The following is a 20,963-nucleotide window of genomic DNA, read 5'->3' as shown; positions in this document are numbered from 1 at the left end:
AGGCTCACTGTTTCAATCTAGGATTTCAGTGTTGTTCACATTTTTTACCAAACATAATGCTTCCTTAACGGCATCATCTCCATGCCATCAATACAAAACTCCCAGCTGTATGGTTGAATAATTTGGTTTATTTAATGGCCCTAACAATTAGATGGTCTCATCATTGAAACTAGGCATATACTCCAAAGGAGTGATAAAGAAGAATACAATTGATAGTGCTGTTAGAATTGGGGTTTAATTTTAGATGTTTGATTTCACAACTGTAATGCTTAAAATAGATTTTAATATGTCCTTGCCTATAATGGCAACTCCCTCTCCATTACCATGTTCCTGATTTTGGGAAAAACAAATCATAGTCAGTAGGTACAGCCAGATCAATAGTTTGCCCACTAGAGTCTTTGAGCCAAGTTTCTGTTAAGCATAATATGTCAATATCATGTTCCACAATAAAAAAAATATGAACATCAATGGAATGTTTATGTAGTGACCAAGTGTCCATGAGAGATGCTTTAATGATTCTACCATCTATAACATCTATTGCATTGGGGAGGTCAATAGGGCACATGACTTGATTAGTATCAATTGTGGGGGAGAAGGAGTCTTCTATACCACCCTTAATGGTCACTTTAGTGTCCGCTTCAGAAATATCATCCTAAGAAAGATTGTTATATGTATCATATGAAGCTTCAATTGGCTCATCCACTGAATGAAGTGGAAACTCTTGAACTGATTGAGGCAACACAAATGCCCCTGAGATAATATCAGCAGATTCCATATGAGGGACAGAACTGTGTATTATAAGATGATCATTGGGCAACGGTGAAGTGGCAATGGTCCTAGGTGCATGTTTGGCTAAAATGGTCTGGCCACAATTCCTACTTCATCACAATGAGTATCTACTATTGGAAATGAAGTATCTGAAAACTCGAACATAGGGTTCAGTTGTTTAGAACTAATGTATTAACTAACAGTAGCCTCCCGAGCAGCCTTTTGCGCAGTTAAAATTAAACTACGCTCAATAAGGTGAACCATGATTATACTTGCATCTGGAAAGATGTAGAAAGTAAACACTTGAGGATGCAGCTAATATGAAATTTAGTGGGCAAGCCTTATCAGCCGATAGGATATATGTCACAATGCGCCAAAGTCACACACTCTAGAACGAACCGGCATAAACCGGCTTTGCACAGTGCTTCATGCCCGTGAAAGTTTTTCAGTGCTTGTGGTGAAAGGGAGAACGTCAAAATGTCCACACCCAGCCATGTCGTCGTGGAACGCTTCACAGACAAATAAATTACTTGGCTGAACAATCTGGAAGAAATCGTTGGTGCTCTGTGCTGGCCATCTCTGCCCCCCTCCAACCCATTGTATAAGCAATTTGCAGTTATTTTGTCCTTACTTCCCTGACTAGGTAGTGGAAAATTAAACACAATGGGCCTCATTCCGAGTACGGCGGTAAACCTGCCGGTGCTACATGTGGGTTGCCGCCAGACTCAGAATAATTTACCAGCACCTAACTTCCCGGTGCCACTGGGAGATGGAAACCACAGAGGGCCGGGAAAGCAGGTAAATTAAAAGTCCCCATGGAACTCTATGGGATTGGGGACCACTGAAGCACTGGCACCGTTGCTGACAGTGCCAGTGCTTCAGTGACGGTCTGCCTACCGTGGCTGCTGTGCCCGGCAGTGTAAGACCTGTCAGGCACGGCAGCTCTGGCAGGCAGACCTGTAATATGCCGGTCCGTAAACAACGGTACCGGTAAAGTTACCGGCACCGTTGTTTCCGGACCGGCATACTTCTAATGACGGCCAATGCCTTATTTCGGAAAATAAGGGCATCACACAACAATCCCCACTCACTATTGGCTTATTTGCCAATGTGGGTATTAAAGGCAAAATCAGCCTCATATTGAAGCGATTTTATCAACCATGTATCTCCTTCCTCAAAGAAATTGAAATGATAGCAGACGAGGAATAAAATTGGGAAATTGCTGGGAAGGAAGCTAGGAAGAAAGCACCTGATTGGAATCGTATTGTCAATTTAGAATAACTTGCCACAAAAGAAAATTATCAAGAATATGTTCGGCAAGGTTTTTTTCATAACATGCCCGTGGAATACATAATGAAATTCAACGTCCCCACCATATGCAGATTTGATATGCGATTAAAGTTTAATGCACTCCCGACATTAATGCCCACAGGTGCTTGTCCGACATGTACTAATCAGTGTAACGATTTAATCAAGATACACAAGGCTGGGCGATGTCAGAAGCTATCACACCGGCCAATGTTGGATCTATTTGCACTCTGGCAGATCTCTGACTCCATCTATGCAGCATTTCACAGATGGCACAGTTCGAGACAGTTCGAGACTTACAGAGGTTTGAATGGCATTTCACAAGACACATACTGATTGCCTTTCCTCATTAGGTACGAGTACGACACAGTAGTCTACTGTGCTTTTGTCTCAACTCATCAAGAAATTATCGTTTTGGAAATAATGAAGGAATACTTAATGTCGATAATAAGGATTTCTTTTGTTTTAACTATTTTGAATGCAATGATTGTAAATATCCACTTCATGGATTAACTATTTTGACTTGATAATTGCTTATCAATCCTTAATATATTAACAATATGTATGCAATGTATAACATGTATTTCTAATGAACGTTTTCCTTTTAACATTCCAAAATGTATGTATCTACACGTATCTGATGCATCTTAATGTATGTTTTCTATTAAGTGTAACATGCTTCTTTGTAAACCAGATGCACTAATAAAACAGAAATAAGGAAATGTTTAGTCCCTAAGGCAGGGGGCAATGTATACATATAAGGCAAGGGCTGGGCTGGGGGAGCGCTGGGATCCGATGTGTACCTCCATTGATGCATGCATCACTGGGTGGATGATGGACCAGCCACAGGCTAGCCTAATCCTCTAGCCAACACAGTATGTGACGTTGTCAGAAGGCTTTCCTTTGGCAATGTGTTCATATTTCTTTCGGATATGGACAGGAGCAGGAAAACCTAAATACTTGCCACTCATTAAGGTGGTCATGGCTCCAAATGAACAATGTCGATCATTACATTGTTGGACATGATTACGGCGTATTCCCGCAAAATACCCCCTAAAACACTAAGGGCCTTATCACAAGTTGGGTGGAGCAGTAAAAACGCGGCAGTAACGCCATTAACGACGCATCACCGCTCCGTCCAGCTATGAGCTGGCCGTAAAGTTGCCGATTCACCTACCGTTCTGATCTGAGGGTAAATCCGCAGACTTTCTGACCATTTTTGATGCAATTACCACAGCGGTATTAGACCAATGGACCGAGAATAATTGGGAATTTACCGTGCCACTCAATCTTGGGATCCAGCACTAACATGCCTGCATTTTATTGTGGACCTACTAGATCAGCAAACAACCAAATGGAACTAAATCAATGTCTATTTGTAACTTGAGTATGACATGTAAACACCGAAAGTCTTCAGGCTAGCACAGCATCTGCGCCACAGGACTGGCAATTAGGGGGTCTTGCAGCTGTCATTGAAATTAACCATCTTCATCCACCCAGCCTTAACAGTAGGCATTATCTCTTGTAACGCTAATTGGTTTGGACAGTATTCTGACATATTTACTGCTGGGATACCGCCCACTTGTGATGAGGCCCTAAATGTGTGTGCATGCATTTTATTGTGGACCTACTAGATCAGCAAACAACCAAATGTAACTAAATCAATGTCTATGTGAAACTTGAGTATAACATATAAACACAGACAATCACATATGGTAATCAATCATTTTGTAGTGAGCACAGAGTTAACCAAAATCTGAAAAGAATAACATCTATATCAATAGTAGTGTTCAAAGAAGGACCACTCATTGCATGTGTTTTCAGCAAATGACCAGTCAAAACACATGGCTTGGCAAATGCTTCATTTAGACTGAGGTATTGTATATAGTAACAGTTTTGTTGCAATAAAGAAGGCACACTTATGTTAAATAGCTGTTTACGGAATTTAAGGGCAAACATGTTGAAAAGATTAAAAGGATTTGTGAGCACTGAAAAGGGTAATGCTTGGATTAATTTGATTAATATCCTGAACGGGTTGACACGGACGCATGCAAAGTCAAACATCTGGCAGATCCTCTTGTCTACAGATATTAAGAAATTGAAGAAATGTTCTTATTGGCCAGCCTTCCATTTCCTCTCAGAACATGTTTCTCAGCTGCAGATGTGGCTTCAGTCACACTTAATACTTTCAATCTGCCCATTAGAGGGAACGCAACGTGTTTATACAATCACTTTGCTATTCACAATAATCCCGCTCAGGTTTAGGTTAAATTAATTTAAGGTCATGCTGAGGACAATTGGGCGGGGGAATGGAAGTCTGCAAGAAGAAAACGCGTAGACTGCATTCTGCCTTTAAAATATGGGAACCCTTGTTGGAAAATTAGCCTGATGGAACATCAATCAGGGATGCCATTTACCAAGGGTGCCCAGGGTGTTTAAGAACAGACTAAATCACTGACTCACCCCCTGAAGAGTGCTCGAAATAAACCTTTAATAAGTCTAGCAATTATTGTATAGAATTCCAGAAAGACAAATTATGTGTTATTCCTATTCTTTCTTATTTAGGGTCATTGCTCAAAGGATTACTCTTGTGAAACCCCATGCCTGAACAAGAAAGCTTAGCCAGTCCAGAAATATTGTGTAACCGCATGTCTGAACAAGAAAGCTTAGCCACTCCAGAAACAGAGGCACATGGTACTGGCCACAGCCCAGGAGCTAACACATAAAGAAATATATATGTTTTTTTGGGGGGTAGCAAGGGGGTCTTCGGGAGTCACAGTTGTGATCCCCGGCAACCACCAAATGATGTTGCTGACATCAATATATTCTATTACAGAAAACCAGTACAGAAAACGAAAAACACTAAAGATACTGAGTGATTAGCAGTTTAAAAAGGCATATGCTCCGGAATAGATGTATCTTTAGGGAAATGGTCCAAAATGATGCCCTCACAATTGTGACAGCCAAAATGGCCGACTTTTTTTTAACCCCCCCTTTACACCCCATTAATATGTGGAGAGTATGGGAAATCATAGTAATATGGGGTGGCTGCGGGGGTCTACCCCCGCATATCTATGTGGTGTAAGGGGGTTTAATAAAAAAAAAGAATCTGCATTTTTGGCTGTCAGAATTATATGTGGTCGAAGTTATCACATAGATCTGTCGTGAGGGCTTTTCTACATTTGCTTAAGTGTAATCCAGACCTGAAGCGTAGGAAGTGTGTTCCATGTTTTAGATCCCAGAACAGCAGAAGTATCACACCATCTGAATTAAGTCTAAATCTTGTGAAAAATAGCACATTAAGTGTAGCCACTTGATGAGGTTGAGTGGTAGCATATCAGTTTAGTCAGTTAGCTAGGGGCTTTACCACAAAAGCATTTTTGGACCAAAGTGTCTAATTTGAAGAAAATCTATCAGAAACTGGCAGCCATCGGAGATGTATCACGGTGGAAATGATATGAGCATTGTAGGGAAGATAAATGACAGTTCTGGCTACGTGGCTCTGCAGAAACAGAACCTTGTGGCATAACATTTTAGGAGGTCCAGGCTATATATAATTACAACAGTCTCATTTTTATCCAATAATTGTTTATGCAATAGTTATGTAGTCAGGGGAATGAAATGGACAGAACTGTTTAAGGAGTGTCAAGTACTAAGTGGTGTTACTAATGATTTGATTAATTAGAGGAGAGAAATCACAAACAAAGTCAAAGACTACACCTAGAGACTTGACTTTCTTTAGGATAGTACTGTTGAGGTGAAAAGAGGAATACTGAGATTCAACGCTGAGGGAGCTTCAAGGATGGACAATCCTCATCTCAGTTTTGGGGGTTTTGAGGCTCTGCCAGTTAATCTGCATCTAAGATTTAATCTAAAAAAGAATGTCGACCAAAGCTTTATTGTCTTTCAGTGCACACCCTCTAAGGTTAAAAATAGTGTGGACGCATTTACATAACAGTGAAATGTAACATCCATTGTAGTGAGAAATTCATGGAGTAGCTTGGCGTAGATATCTAAATATATATTTGTGAATGTTTGTTTGCATGTTCAGGGGTTGGCTCCAGCTCCATAACTGTTGGTGGGCTGAAATTGTGTGCCAAAGTTGGCATACCAGTCTGGGGTGTACTGGCAATAGTGACATTTAATCAACCCCACCCATTCGCCTTGCACAGGGCTAGGTCCGGCCCTGTGTTATCCGAATATGTGCTTTTGGGCGATTGCCGTTTTGGTGATTGTTGGCTTCAGCCCCATAACAGTTGGTGGGCTTAAATTGTAGCCCGAGGTCGGCATATCAGTCTGGGGTGTACTGGCAATAGTGAAATATGGCCAACCCCACCCATTTGCCCTGCAGAGGGGTGTAGCTGGGTCCGGCCTAGTGCTATCAGTATAGGCGATTTTGGGAGATTTTCAATTTTGCATTTTTTCAGAAATAGGAAGGTATAAAACATACATAAGACTATAACAGACCCCGGCGTGCATACCCGGTTAACGCCTGCTTGTACCGCCAGTTAAATAATAAAGGTGATAAGGCAGAACCCGGGGGACTCCATATTTGGAATTGATACATTTGGTGGAAGTCTATTCAAGGTAATGCAGAACATGTGCCTGATAATAAGAGTCAAACCAACGAAGTGAAGAATCAAAGACTTTAGACACAGAAGAATGTCTCTGTAGAAGCACGTGGAGGTCCAACGTATCAAATGCCTCAGATACTATGTGCATTATTACTAGCAATGAATGGTTGTTGTTCAGGTTCGATAGAAGGTCCAGCCTAACATCTAGGATGGCTGTTTGTGTAGCATGAAGTGGGCAAAAGCCTAATGTATTATTTCTGAGCACCTGGAGGAATGTATGTCTTCAAATTACACATGGCAAGGATTGATCCAAGACAGCTTTATTGAAGGGGGAATGAACGTAGAATCAAGAAAGGTGTTGGCAAAGTATACCAGAACGGGAAGAACAATATCAATAGACTCTTTCACCACAAACACTGTATTGGTGCATTGAGAAAGTCGGAGCGTAGGAAACAATGATAAGTTGTCTGAGACAGAAGTATCATTATCAAAAGATATGGGGTAAGAGCTAACGGAGTCATGAATTTGATCCAGTTTGTTTTCCATAAGCTGGAGGATTTCCTGAATCCAAGAAATGGAAAATGGGTTGAAAGAGTAAGGAAGAGCTTCGTTTTCCAGGAGATGTTATTTTTGAAATATTGCTTTTTTAGAGTTTGCAGCTTGTTTGATTTTAGAGGAAAACAATATGTTCTTAGCTAGCAGTATATAAACTTTATATTTCTCTCTGAGTAGTAATAAACGACCATGGGTACCAGCCACCTTATTTTGTTGTAATCTATGCCAACAGTTCCTGAGTTCAAAGCGTGATTTATGTAGATTATACATAAACCAATGTTATTTCATTGGTTTAATTTTTATTTCTTTTGTAAGCGCTCACACTGCCCGCGGGCATCGAGGCACTGTTACAGGAATCGTTTTTTGTTTATTTAGTTGCGTAATAGATTATTTTTTTTTGTTGTCTTAGTTGCGTATTTATAACGCACTTAAACACCCAGAGATTTCTAAGCGCGGACCCGGGTGGTGTCATCTTGCTTCCAAGGCGCGCACGTTGCCGCTGAGCTATCCTCCCGGGACAATGATACCTTTCACATTTCTGAGGGAAGCAATACAGTCAAAGTCCCAACATAGATTTTGTCAAATAGTTCTACTTGGGGATTAAGATCAACATCCATGTGCATTACCTCAAAACCCACCTGTATACATGGCAGAGTGAGGTTGGGTTTCAGCCAGGATATTTGAAGAGTCTGTTTAACTAAGAAGGAATTGTCCAGGATATGTTATTGAACACACTGTTGTAGTGAATACGAAATACATCTGTTTTCAAACCAATCTAGGCTGGTTACAGAGGCCAAAACTAGTGTAAGACTGTTGGAAATAACACATTTGAGGAACTCTACTGTGAGTTGGTCCTGTATTTAATATTGAAATGCCCCAGGTGCCTAAGATGTCAGTAAATATCTTAAAATGGCAGTCAAGTTCATCGTGCTTCTCCATCTAACCCCCAGGCCTCAACCATTACTCCCTTAAGTGCAGGTACCACTGCGATTGTTTAGGTTAAATGAAATATGTAAAAGGTGGCAAAATTAAACTTTTTTTTTTTCTGTGGGGACAAAGAGTTTTACCAGAGATCTTCATTCAGGCAAAATAATCTTTCTTACATCAGTGCTTTGTTCAACCTTTCCTGAACACGATGGTAGTAGATGTGGTACTTTATGATTTACCTGAGATAGTAGATAATCTTGGGTGATCCTTCATGCTATATGTATTTGTATGTTTGTGGCCACCTTTGCCTTACTTACTAATTTAAATGCCTAAACATATTTACTGATGACAAATACAGATCGAACATTGAGCAGAAATGCAGATTGTAATCACTCACAGTTTTTTTTCAATTTAATTGGGTGCATGATTTATTTGACACTGACTGAAGCACACACTTGGCCAGTCATGCAAGGCAGTGCTGATATCTGGTCAGGTTCCGGAGACTGGGCTTGTCTTTAAAAGGGCGTTGTCTCAAAACCTCAGCACATGTGTTTAGTTTTCGAAAGACATAAATCATATTGAAGATGGCACTGTGTCCCTGTACCCAAGCAGCGTCCATTAGAAATCAAAGTCAATGAAGTGAGAACTGCCATTGTTAGCAGTAGAAATGGAGCACGTGGGCCTGGTAGAGCTCACTCAGTCAATCTTTGAACCCCCAGAATATGTAGGATATTCAGTGTTCGATGAGCCACTTAAAGGTTTGGTTACATTCATGTAAGTTTCATCTTGTAGAGATGTGTCTAACCAGTTTATTGAAAAGGTTAGATCCCTTCCTGCAAACAGATTTTGGTCTAAAGGAAAGTAAACACTTGAAGATGCAGCTAATATGAAATTTAGTGGGCAAGCCTTATCAGCCGATAGGATATATGTCACAATGCGCCAAAGTTACACACTCTAGAACGAACCGGCATAAACCGGCTTTGCACAGTGCTTCATGCCCGTGAAAGTTTTTCAGTGCTTGTGGTGAAAGGGAGAACGTCAAAATGTCCACACCCAGCCATGTCGTCGTGGAACGCTTCACAGACAAATAAATTACTTGGCTGAACAATCTGGAAGAAATCGTTGGTGCTCTGTGCTGGCCATCTCTGCCCCCCTCCAACCCATTGTATAAGCAATTTGCAGTTAATTTGTCCTTATTTCCCTGACTAGGTAGTGGAAAATTAAACACAATGGGCCTCATTCCGAGTACGGCGGTAAACCTGCCGGTGCTACATGTGGGTTGCCGCCAGACTCAGAATAATTTACCAGCACCTAACTTCCCGGTGCCACTGGGAGATGGAAACCACAGAGGGCCGGGAAAGCAGGTAAATTAAAAGTCCCCATGAAACTCTATGGGATTGGGGACCACTGAAGCACTGGCACCGTTGCTAACAGTGCCAGTGCTTCAGTGACGGTCTGCCTACCGTGGCTGCTGTGCCCGGCAGTGTAAGACCTGTCAGGCACGGCAGCTCTGGCAGGCAGACCTGTAATATTCCGGTCCGTAAACAACGGTACCGGTAAAGTTACGGGCACCGTTGTTTCCGGACCGGCATACTTCTAATGACGGCCAATGCCTTATTTCGGAAAATAAGGGCATCACACAACAATCCCCACTCACTATTGGCTTATTTGCCAATGTGGGTATTAAAGGCAAAATCAGCCTCATATTGAAGCGATTTTATCAACCATGATTCTCCTTCCTCAAAGAAATTGAAATGATAGCAGACGAGGAATAAAATTGGGAACTTGCTGGGAAGGAAGCTAGGAAGAAAGCACCTGATTGGCACCGTATTGTCAATTTAGAATAACTTGCCACAAAAGAAAATTATCAAGAATATGTTCGGCAAGGTTTTTTTCATAACATGCCCGTGGAATACATAATGAAATTCAACGTCCCCACCATATGCAGATTTGATATGTGATTAAAGTTTAATGCACTCCCGACATTAATGCCCACAGGTGCTTGTCCGACATGTACTAATCAGTGTAACGATTTAATCAAGATACACAAGGCTGGGCGATGTCAGAAGCTATCACACCGGCCAATGTTGGATCTATTTGCACTCTGGCAGATCTCTGACTCCATCTTGTGCAGCATTTCACAGATGGCACAGTTCGAGACAGTTCGAGACTTACAGAGGTTTGAATGGCATTTCACAAGACACATACTGATTGCCTTTCCTCATTAGGTACGAGTACGACACAGTAGTCTACTGTGCTTTTGTCTCAACTCATCAAGAAATTATCGTTTTGGAAATAATGAAGGAATACTTAATGTCGATAATAAGGATTTCTTTTGTTTTAACTATTTTGAATGCAATGTTTGTAAATATCCACTTCATGGATTAACTATTTTGACTTGATAATTGCTTATCAATCCTTAATATATTAACAATATGTATGCAATGTATAACATGTATTTCTAATGAACGTTTTCCTTTTAACATTCCAAAATGTATGTATCTACACGTATCTGATGCATCTTAATGTATGTTTTCTATTAAGTGTAACATGCTTCTTTGTAAACCAGATGCACTAATAAAACATAAATAAGGAAATGTTTAGTCCCTAAAGCAGGGGGCAAGGTATACATATAAGGCAAGGGCTGGGCTGGGGGAGCGTTGGGATCCCCTGTGTACCTCCATTGATGCATGCATCACTGGGTGGATGATGGACCAGCCACAGGCTAGCCTCATCCTCTAGCCAACACAGTATGTGACGTTGTCAGAAGGCTTACCTTTGCCAATGTGTTCATATTTCTTTCGGATATGGACAGGAGCAGGAAAACCTAAATACTTGCCACTCATTAAGGTGGTCATGGCTCCAAATGAACAATGTCGATCATTACATTGTTGGACATGATTACGGCGTATTCCCGCTAAATACCCCCTAAAACACTAAGGGCCTTATCACAAGTTGGGTGGAGCAGTAAAAACGCGGCAGTAACGCCATTAACGACGCATCACCGCTCCGTCCAGCTATGAGCTGGCCGTAAAGTTGCCGATTCACCTACCGTTCTGATCTGAGGGTAAATCCGCAGACTTTCTGACCATTTGTGATGCAATTACCACAGCGGTTTTAGACCAATGGACCGAGAATAATTGGGAATTTACCGTGCCACTCAATCTTGGGATCCAGCACTAACATGCCTGCATTTTATTGTGGACCTACTAGATCAGCAAACAACCAAATGGAACTAAATCAAAGTCTATTTGTAACTTGAGTATGACATGTAAACACCGAAAGTCTTCAGGCTAGCACAGCATCTGCGCCACAGGACTGGCAATTAGGGGGTCTTGCAGCCGTCATTGAAATTAACCATCTTCATCCACCCAGCCTTAACAGTAGGCATTATCTCTTGTAACGCTAATTGGTTTGGACAGTATCCTGACATATTTACTGCTGGGATACCGCCCACTTGTGATGAGGCCCTAAATGTGTGTGCATGCATTTTATTGTGGACCTATTAGATCAGCAAACAACCAAATGTAACTAAATCAATGTCTATGTGAAACTTGAGTATAACATATAAACACAGACAATCACATATGGTAATCAATCATTTTGTAGTGAGCACAGAGTTAACCAAAATCTGAAAAGAATAACATCTATATCAATAGTAGTGTTCAAAGAAGGACCACTCATTGCATGTGTTTTCAGCAAATGACCAGTCAAAACACAAGTAACAGTTTTGTTGCAATAAAGAAGGCACACTTATGTTAAATAGCTGTTTACGGAATTTAAGGGCAAACATGTTGAAAAGATTAAAAGGATTTGTGAGCACTGAAAAGGGTAATGCTTGGATTAATTTGATTAATATCCTGAACGAGTTGACACGGACGCATGCAAAGTCAAACATCTGGCAGATCCTCTTGTCTACAGATATTAAGAAATTGAAGAAATGTTCTTATTGGCCAGCCTTCCATTTCCTCTCAGAACATGTTTCTCAGCTGCAGATGTGGCTTCAGTCACACTTAATACTTTCAATCTGCCCATTAGAGGGAACGCAACGCATTTATACAATCACTTTGCTGTTCACAATAATCCCGCTCAGGTTTAGGTTAAATGAATTTAAGGTCATGCTGAGGACAATTGGGCAGGGGAATGGAAGTCTGCAAGATGAAAACGCGTAGACTGCATTCTGCCTTTAAAATATGGGAACCCTTGTTGGAAAATTAGCCTGATGGAACATCAATCAGGGATGCCATTTACCAAGGGTGCCCAGGGTGTTTAAGAACAGACTAAATCACTGACTCACCCCCTGAAGAGTGCTCGAAATAAACCTTTAATAAGTCTAGCAATTATTGTATAGAATTCCAGAAAGACAAATTATGTGTTATTCCTATTCTTTCTTATTTAGGGTCACTGCTCAAAGGATTACTCTTGTGTAACCCCATGCCTGAACAAGAAAGCTTAGCCACTCCAGAAATATTGTGTAACCCCATGCCTGAACAAGAAAGCTTAGCCACTCCAGAAACAGAGGCACATGGTACTGGCCACAGCCCAGGAGCTAACACTTAAAGAAATATATATGTTTTTTGGGGGGTAGCAAGGGGGTCTTCGGGAGTCACAGTTATGATCCCCGGCAACCACCAAATGATGTTGCTGACATCAATATATTCTATTACAGAAAACCAGTACAGAAAACGAAAAACACTAAAGATACTGAGTGATTAGCAGTTTAAAAAGGCATATGCTCCGGAATAGATGTATCTTGAGGGAAATGGTCCAAAATGATGCCCTCACAATTGTGACTGCCAAAATGGCTGACTTTTTTTTAACCCCCCCCTTTACACCCCATTAATATGTGGGGAGTATGGGAAATCATAGTAATATGGGGTGGCTGCGGGGGGTCTACCCCCGCATACCTATGTAGTGTAAGGGGGTTTAATAAAAAAAAAGAATCTGCATTTTTGGCTGTCACAATTATATGTGGTCGAAGTTATCACATAGATCTGTCTTGAGGGCTTTTCTACATTTGCTTAAGTGTAATCCAGACCTGAAGGGTAGGAAGTGTGTTCCATGTTTTAGATCCCAGAACAGCAGAAGTATCACACCATCTGAATTAAGCCTACATCTTGTGAAAAATAGCACATTAAGTGCAGCCACTTGATGAGGTTGAGTGGTAGCATATCAGTTTAGTCAGTTAGCTAGGGGCTTTACCACAAAAGCATTTTTGGACCAAAGTGTCTAATTTGAATGAAAATCTATCAGAAACTGGCAGCCATTGGAGATGTATCACGGTGGAAATGATATGAAAATTGTACGGAAGATAAATGACAGTTCTGGCTGCGTGGCTCTGCAGAAACAGAACCTTGTGGCATAACATTTTAGGAGGTCCAGGCTATATATAATTACAACAGTCTCATTTTTATCCAATAATTGTTTATGCAATAGTTATGTAGTCAGGAAAATGAAATGGACGGAACTGTTTAAGGAGTGTCAAGTACTAAGTGGTGTTACTAATGATTTGATTAATTAGAGGAGAGAAATCACAAACAAAGTCAAAGACTACACCTAGAGACTTGACTTTCTTTAGCATAGTACTGTTGAGGTGAAAAGAGGAATACTGAGATTCAACGCTGAGGGAGCTTCAAGGATGGACAATCCTCACCTCAGTTTTGGGGGTTTTGAGGCTCTGCCAGTTAATCTGCATCTAAGATTTAATCTAAAAAAGAATGTCGACCAAAGCTTTAGTGTCTTTCAGTGCACACCCTGTAAGGTTAAAAATAGTGTGGACGCATTCACATAACAGTGAAATGTAACATCCATTGTAGTGAGAAAGTCATGGAGTAGCTTGGCGTAGATATCTAAATATATATTTGTGAATGTTTGTTTGCATGTTCAGGGGTTGGCTCCAGCCCCATAACAGTTGGTGGGCTGAAATTGTGTGCCAAAGTTGGCATACCAGTCTGGGGTGTACTGGCAATAGTGACATTTAATCAACCCCACCCATTCGCCCTGCACAGGGCTAGGTCCGGCCCTGTGTTATCCGAATATGTGCTTTTGGGCGATTGCCGTTTTGGTGATTGTTGGCTTCAGCCCCATAACAGTTTGTGGGTTTAAATTGCAGCCCGAGGTCGGCATATCAGTCTGGGGTGTACTGGCAATAGTGAAATTTGGCCAACCCCACCCATTTGCCCTACAGAGGGGTGTAGCTGGGTCCGGCCTAGTGCTATCAGTATAGGCGATTTTGGGAGATTTTCTATTTTGCATTTTTTCAGAAATAGGAAGGTATAAAACATACATACGACTATAACAGACCCCGGCGTGCATAACCGGTTAACGCCTGCTTGTACCGCCAGTTAAATAATAAAGGTGATAAGGCAGAACCCGGGGGACTCCATATTTGGAATTGATACATTTGGTGGAGTCTATTCAAGGTAATGCAGAACATGTGCCTGATAATAAAAGAGTCAAACGAACGAAGTGAAGAATCAAAGACTTTAGACACAGAAGAATGTCTCTGTCGAAGCACATGGAGGTCCAACGTATCAAATGCCTCAGATACTATGTGCATTATTACTAGCAATGAATGGTTGTTGTTCAGGTTTGATAGAAGGTCCAGCCTAGCATCTAGGATGGCTGTTTGTGTAGCATGAAGTGGGCAAAAGCCTAATTTATTATTTCTGCGCACCTGGAGGAATGTATGTCTTCAAATTACACATGGCAAGGATTGATCCAAGACAGCTTTATTGACGGGGGAATGAACGTAGAATCAAGAAAGGTGTTGGCAAAGTATACCAGAACGGGAAGAACAATATCGATAGACTCTTTCACCACAAACACTGTATTGGTGCATTGAGAAAGTCGGAGCGTAGGAAACAATGATAAGTTGTCTGAGACAGAAGTATCATTATCAAAAGATATGGGGTAAGAGCTAACGGAGTCATGAATTTGATCCAGTTTGTTTTCCATAAACTGGAGGATTTCCTGAATCCAAGAAATGGAAAATGGGTTGAAAGAGTAAGGAAGAGCTTCCTTTTCCAGGAGATGTTATTTTTGAAATATTGCTTTTTTAGAGTTTGCAGCTTGTTTGATTTTAGAGGAAAACAATATGTTCTTAGCTAGCAGTATATAAACTTTATACTTCTCTCTGAGTAGTAATAAACGACCATGGGTACCAGCCACCTTATTTTGTTGCAATCTATGCCAACAGTTCCTGAGTTCAAAGCGTGATTTATGTAGATTATACATAAACCAATGTTATTTCATTGGTTTAATTTTTATTTCTTTTGTAAGCGCTCACACTGCCCGCGGGCATCGAGGCACTGTTACAGGAATCGTTTTTTGTTTATTTAGTTGCGTAATAGATTATTTTTTTGTTGTTGTCTTAGTTGCATATTTATAACGCACTTAAACACCCAGAGATTTCTAAGCGCGGACCCGGGTGATGTCATCTTGCTTCCAAGGCGCGCACGTTACCGCTGAGCTATCCTGCCGGGACAATGATACCTTTCACATTTCTGAGGGAAGCAAGACAGTCAAAGTCCCAACATAGATTTTGTCAAATAGTTCTACTTGGGAATTAAAATCAACATCCATGTGCATTACCTCAAAACCCATCTGTATACATGGCGGAGTGAGGTTGGGTTTCAGCCAGGATATTTGAAGAGTCTGTTTAACTAAGAAGGAATTGTCCAGGATATGTTATTGAACACACTGTTGTAGTGAATACGAAATACATCTGTTTTCAAACCAATCTAGGCTGGTTACAGAGGACAAAACTAGTGTAAGACTGTTGGAAATAACACATTTGAGGAACTCTACTGTGAGTTGGTCCTGTATTTAATATTGAAATGCCCCAGGTGCCTAAGATGTCAGTAAATATCTTAAGATGGCAGTCAAGTTCATCGTGCTTCTCCATCTAACCCCCATGCCTCAACCATTACTCCCTTAAGTGCAGGTACCACTGCGATTGTTTAGGTTAAATAAAATATGTGTAAGGTGGCAAAATCAAACTTTTTTTTCTGTGGATACAAAGAGTTTTACCAGAGATCTTCATTCAGGCAAAGAAATCTTTCTTACATCAGTGCTTTGTTCAACCTTTCCTCAACACGATGGTAGTAGATGTGGTACTTTATGATTTACCTGAGATAGTAAATAATCTTGGGTGATCCCTCATGCTATATGTATTTGTATGTTTGTGGCCACCTTTGCCTTACTTACTAATTTAAATGCCTAAATATATTTACTGATGACAAATACAAATCGAACATTGAGCAGAAATGCAGATTGTAATCACTCAAAGTTTTTTTTCAATTTAATTGGGTGCATGATTTATTTGACACTGACTGAAGCACACACTTGGCCAGTCATGCAAGGCAGTGCTGATATCTGGCCAGGGTCCGAAGACTGGGCTTGTGTTTAAAAGGGCGTTGTCTCAAAACCTCAGCACATGTGTTTAGTTTTCGAAAGACATAAATCATATTGAAGATGGCACTGTGTCCCTGTACCCAAGCAGCGTCCATTAGAAATCAAAGTCAATGAAGTGAGAACTGCCATTGTTAGCAGTAGAAATGGAGCAAGTGGGCCTGGTAGAGCTCACTCAGTCAATCTTTGAACCCCCAGAATATGTAGGATATTCAGTGTTCGATGAGCCACTTAAAGGTTTGGTTACATTCATGTAAGTTTCATCTTGTAGAGATGTGTCTAACCAGTTTATTGAAAAGGTTAGATCCCTTCCTGCAAACAGATTTTGGTCTAAAGGAAACAAAAGGTCCGTTTGCAGGGCCATTCGTCTGCTCCCATCGGGGTTGTTTGTTTCCCATTGAAAACAACTGTGACTCTTTTTTTTCAGTTAGCAACATAATTGCTCAAAAACACTTAATGCATGTATTTGTGAGGTTTTGTTTACCTGCGTACATTACCACCATTAACTCTGAACATTGTAGTGTTAGCAGTCCACATAGCAGTTGTTTTAGGCAATGTCTGGCAGGGTAGGGAGGGCTGTGTTACGCATCCTTGGCATGTGAATGAATCTGCGCTTTTTCTGAAAGGCCTGTGCAAAGGTAAAATGGCTCTCATGAACCCTCCTTATCTTAATATTGTTGTCCCAATTATACTCATATAGGTTCTGCTAAATGTATGCATGGTTGCGTAATCCAAACTTTACTTGTGATTCTGTCTCTGCACAGCACAACTGGTGGTTCTGAGGTAGTTATCTGCCATCTAACACATCCCACTTTTGTAACATTCCAGTCTTAAATGGTATTATTGTAAGGAAGCCCAGAGTATGAAAATCTGCTTCATTCACTTTGCTGATTATGGTTCACCGCTGCATGACTTTTACAAGACATGTCTTTCCTGACCTGTTCACAACATGCCTTTCCACAATGCATGAGGGTTTCGTGGAACTCCACTTTTTTCTCAATGCCAATCACACCACCGCCGCTGCTTATATTGAACACATCTCATCGTAGGACGACGTATCATCAAAATATTAAACCAGTGGTCATATACAAATATTTGTATTGGCAGCCCTCTTGCACTTGCTCATATCTAGACTCGCATGGGCTGTAGGGAGGTGCAAGAAAAACTGACCAGACAAGAGGCCACCTATTATTCGCACGGAAAGTGGTTGGCAGCCACCGGTGTGCAAAGAGGGTACCTGCTCCCCCATGTACTCTTCATTGTTTGTTGCCTCTCCAAGAAGGAGTATGTGCTGTTTGGTGCGCAATCCCATTTCCAACAGGAGACATGCTTGTTGATAGGTTGAAACTGAGCCCATGATGATTGGCACCCTACACAGAATGGAGAATTGAGGGCTGAGCATCTAATCTGTCTCTTCCACTCTCTCCTTCACACCTTTCCTCTCCTGTCTCTCCTCTGACTTGCTCCTTTACTCTCCTTCTCCTGTACTATAACATTCCCTCACGTGAACTTTCTTCCAATCTTCCTCCGACTCTCTTCTCCATTCGCCCTTCTGTTCTCTCTGCAATTTCTCCCATTGCATCTTCTTTTTCCACTCTACCAACTCACATTGTCAACTGTTCTCCCACACTACACCTTATCTCAACACCATGTCTCAACTATCTCCCTCTCTCCTCCCTCTATCTTACTCTCCTTTGCTGTGTCTCCATCTTGCATCTTGCATTTCTTTCCTCTCACACTTGTTGCCTTTAACATCAATATTCTGTTCCCTTTCTTCTCCTTCTCTCTCCTGTCCAGTCTCTCACTTCCCCCTCTCACTACTGGTCTTGCCATACTGCCTCTCTTTCCCTTATGTTGCACACCTCCTTTCTTGTTCTGCCTCCCATTCTTCATTCATCCATGTATTCATTGACTCATGCCCTGTTTATTTCTCTTAGTGTTCCCCTTCCTCTAGACTATTTGAAATTTGAAACACGGCCTGTCCTAATCTATGCTGGGGACTGAGGTGTTTTAATCCCTTGATGAATCTCTGGGGGGATCAAGAGCACGTGGGTATTGGGGTGCATCCCAGGCTACACCTCGGATTTACCCAATGCTCTGCGCCTCTGAAAAGGCACCCTCAGACAAACACCAAGAACTCTTTAGCCTGCCACACCCCGAACAACACTTCTCTCGCTGTATGTGTGCCTAGCATTGACCGCCAGTCCATTTGTTCAATAAAACATGTAATTATCTGACCCATGCTGTCCTTAATATAAACATAGGTGAAAAACAGTTGGGTACTGCCCTATTTTTTGTTATCGGGGGATCAATCTTTAAATTTCGAGGGTATGGGCAAATACCATAAAGAACCAAATGATTGATTACCCCTCTCTTTGTCCGTATTGTTGTTTATTGGGTCAGTGCACTTCTACCCTCTTTCGTTTAGGTAGAGTAACACACAATGGGCCTCATTACGACCCTGGCGGAACGGGTTAACGGGTGCCGCTAATGGAGGCGGACCCGTTAAACCCATTCCGCCTCATTACGAGGTTCCCTCGCGGGACCCGGTAAGGACGCCTGGTGAAACCAGGCGTCCTTACCGGGTCCCGTGAGGGGACCAGGGAGCTAACAACAGGCCGGTCGTAATCGGCCCGTTGTTAGCTCCTTGCACCCATTCCCATTGAGCCCTATGTGGGCTCAAATGGGAATGGGGAAGGTTGCCTGGTTTCCATGAAGGAGGAATTACCAGGCTCTCCAAACTAGGAATGGCCCGGTAATTCCCCATTCAGGGAACCCGGACCCGGTTTTGGTGGCAGCCATGCCCTTGCATGGCTACCGCCAAAGTCGTAATGAGGCCCAATATCTCCATAAGCGCTTTTTTCAAAAAATGTTTATCAATTTAATTTATTCACAAAATCAAGATAAAACCAATTGATCTAATATCACAATAATGATATTCATTCAAAAGTGGGGTTAGTATGTGACTTGGGTCCATATGTTACAGATACAGTCTATCTTTGAAACACTCATATCTTTGTGTTATGGCTGAAGGTAAATTTGATATATTCATTCTGATCATTTAGCCCCAACAGAAAAGTCTCAAGTTCCGGTATAGATCCATTCCAAATCATAAAACATTATTGATGTAGGAACTTCAAGTACTTATGGTGTTTTGGAACACCATAATCAGGTGTACACATTTCCAGAGCGAGGATTGCACACACTGCTAAAAGAAGAAAAGAAAATAGAGCATATCAGTGATTCACGAAACTTCCCATCACTCAAACATCGGGGAATTTGAATTCTACTCAAACAAAATAAAACAGGAGTATTCTCTACGATGTCCCCTTTCGTGATTCTTCTCTCCTTCTCTTTGCTGGCACCACTCAGTGCACCTCATATGGCTTTTAATTCAATCACTTTTTACTTCTCTGCTTTATCCCCTCCACATTATTTCTTCACGCCTGGCTGTTTCTCTGTTCTGTTTCCTCATGTTCCTTTTCTTTTCTGTTTCACTTCTCCTTTCACTCATGTCTCTCCTTTCACAACCTCCCATTTCACTTAGTTGTCTCTCTCTCTCTCTCTCTCTCTCCTTCCTTTACTACTTCTCCTCTTTCTTGTTCACTTCTACTTTGAAGCATCTCTATTCACACAACTGAACAAACGGGGCGTGCCCTTTTTGGAAACCAGTACAAATAGAAAAATAAATTCTATCCATTTGGATAAAGTATTGATAACTACTGATATCAAATTCAACAAGTGGCAAGAAAGTCATCAAAAAAAGTATATACATTTATTTCTTTGATAAAAAAAAATGTATTACAAAAACAAATTATTATTGAAGAACTTTGACAAGCTAAAGAGTGCACATATAGCTTTATTAATGCTTTTCCATGAAATATTTAAAGACCGCACTGGTTGCAAATGTTGATTATTATTACAGTATAAATAATATTAATAATATTTAATGGATGTGTACCAACATCTACATTTTGCGATAAGCGAGACTTAGGGAAATCCTTTACCATTTCCGAGCTTTTTAATGGCAATATATTAAGAGTAGTAATATCGAGAACATATTAATATGAAAAATGCCTGACAGTGACTTGGGGCCTTGCTCTGTTTGTAAAAGGTAAGTATGCAATATGTTGTAGACGGCTCACTGCCTGCGGATGCTCACTTTCAGAGCGCTTCTGCTTTGGGTACATAAGGGAACTCAGGCACTGGGAGAGGTCATTCCCAGGATCAGACCTTGTAGTCAAGTGGGGAAACTGTGCCATGAACAAATGTATTCTGTGTCAAGAGTAGGCAACGTAACTGCTTTTCACAAAGTGGATGCTTATCAGAACCTTTGTGTATGGGCAACACACTGCATACAAAAACAAAAGACATCTCAAAATGATTTGCCTTCCACGTAAGTTCAAGCAAATGGCAGAA

Source organism: Ambystoma mexicanum, chromosome 3p (assembly GCF_040938575.1).
Source record: "Ambystoma mexicanum isolate Mex_15411 chromosome 3p, UKY_AmexF1_1, whole genome shotgun sequence".
NCBI lineage: Eukaryota > Metazoa > Chordata > Amphibia > Caudata > Ambystomatidae > Ambystoma > Ambystoma mexicanum.
The sequence above is the reverse complement of the archived record's forward strand: the minus strand, read 5'-3'. Positions refer to the sequence as shown.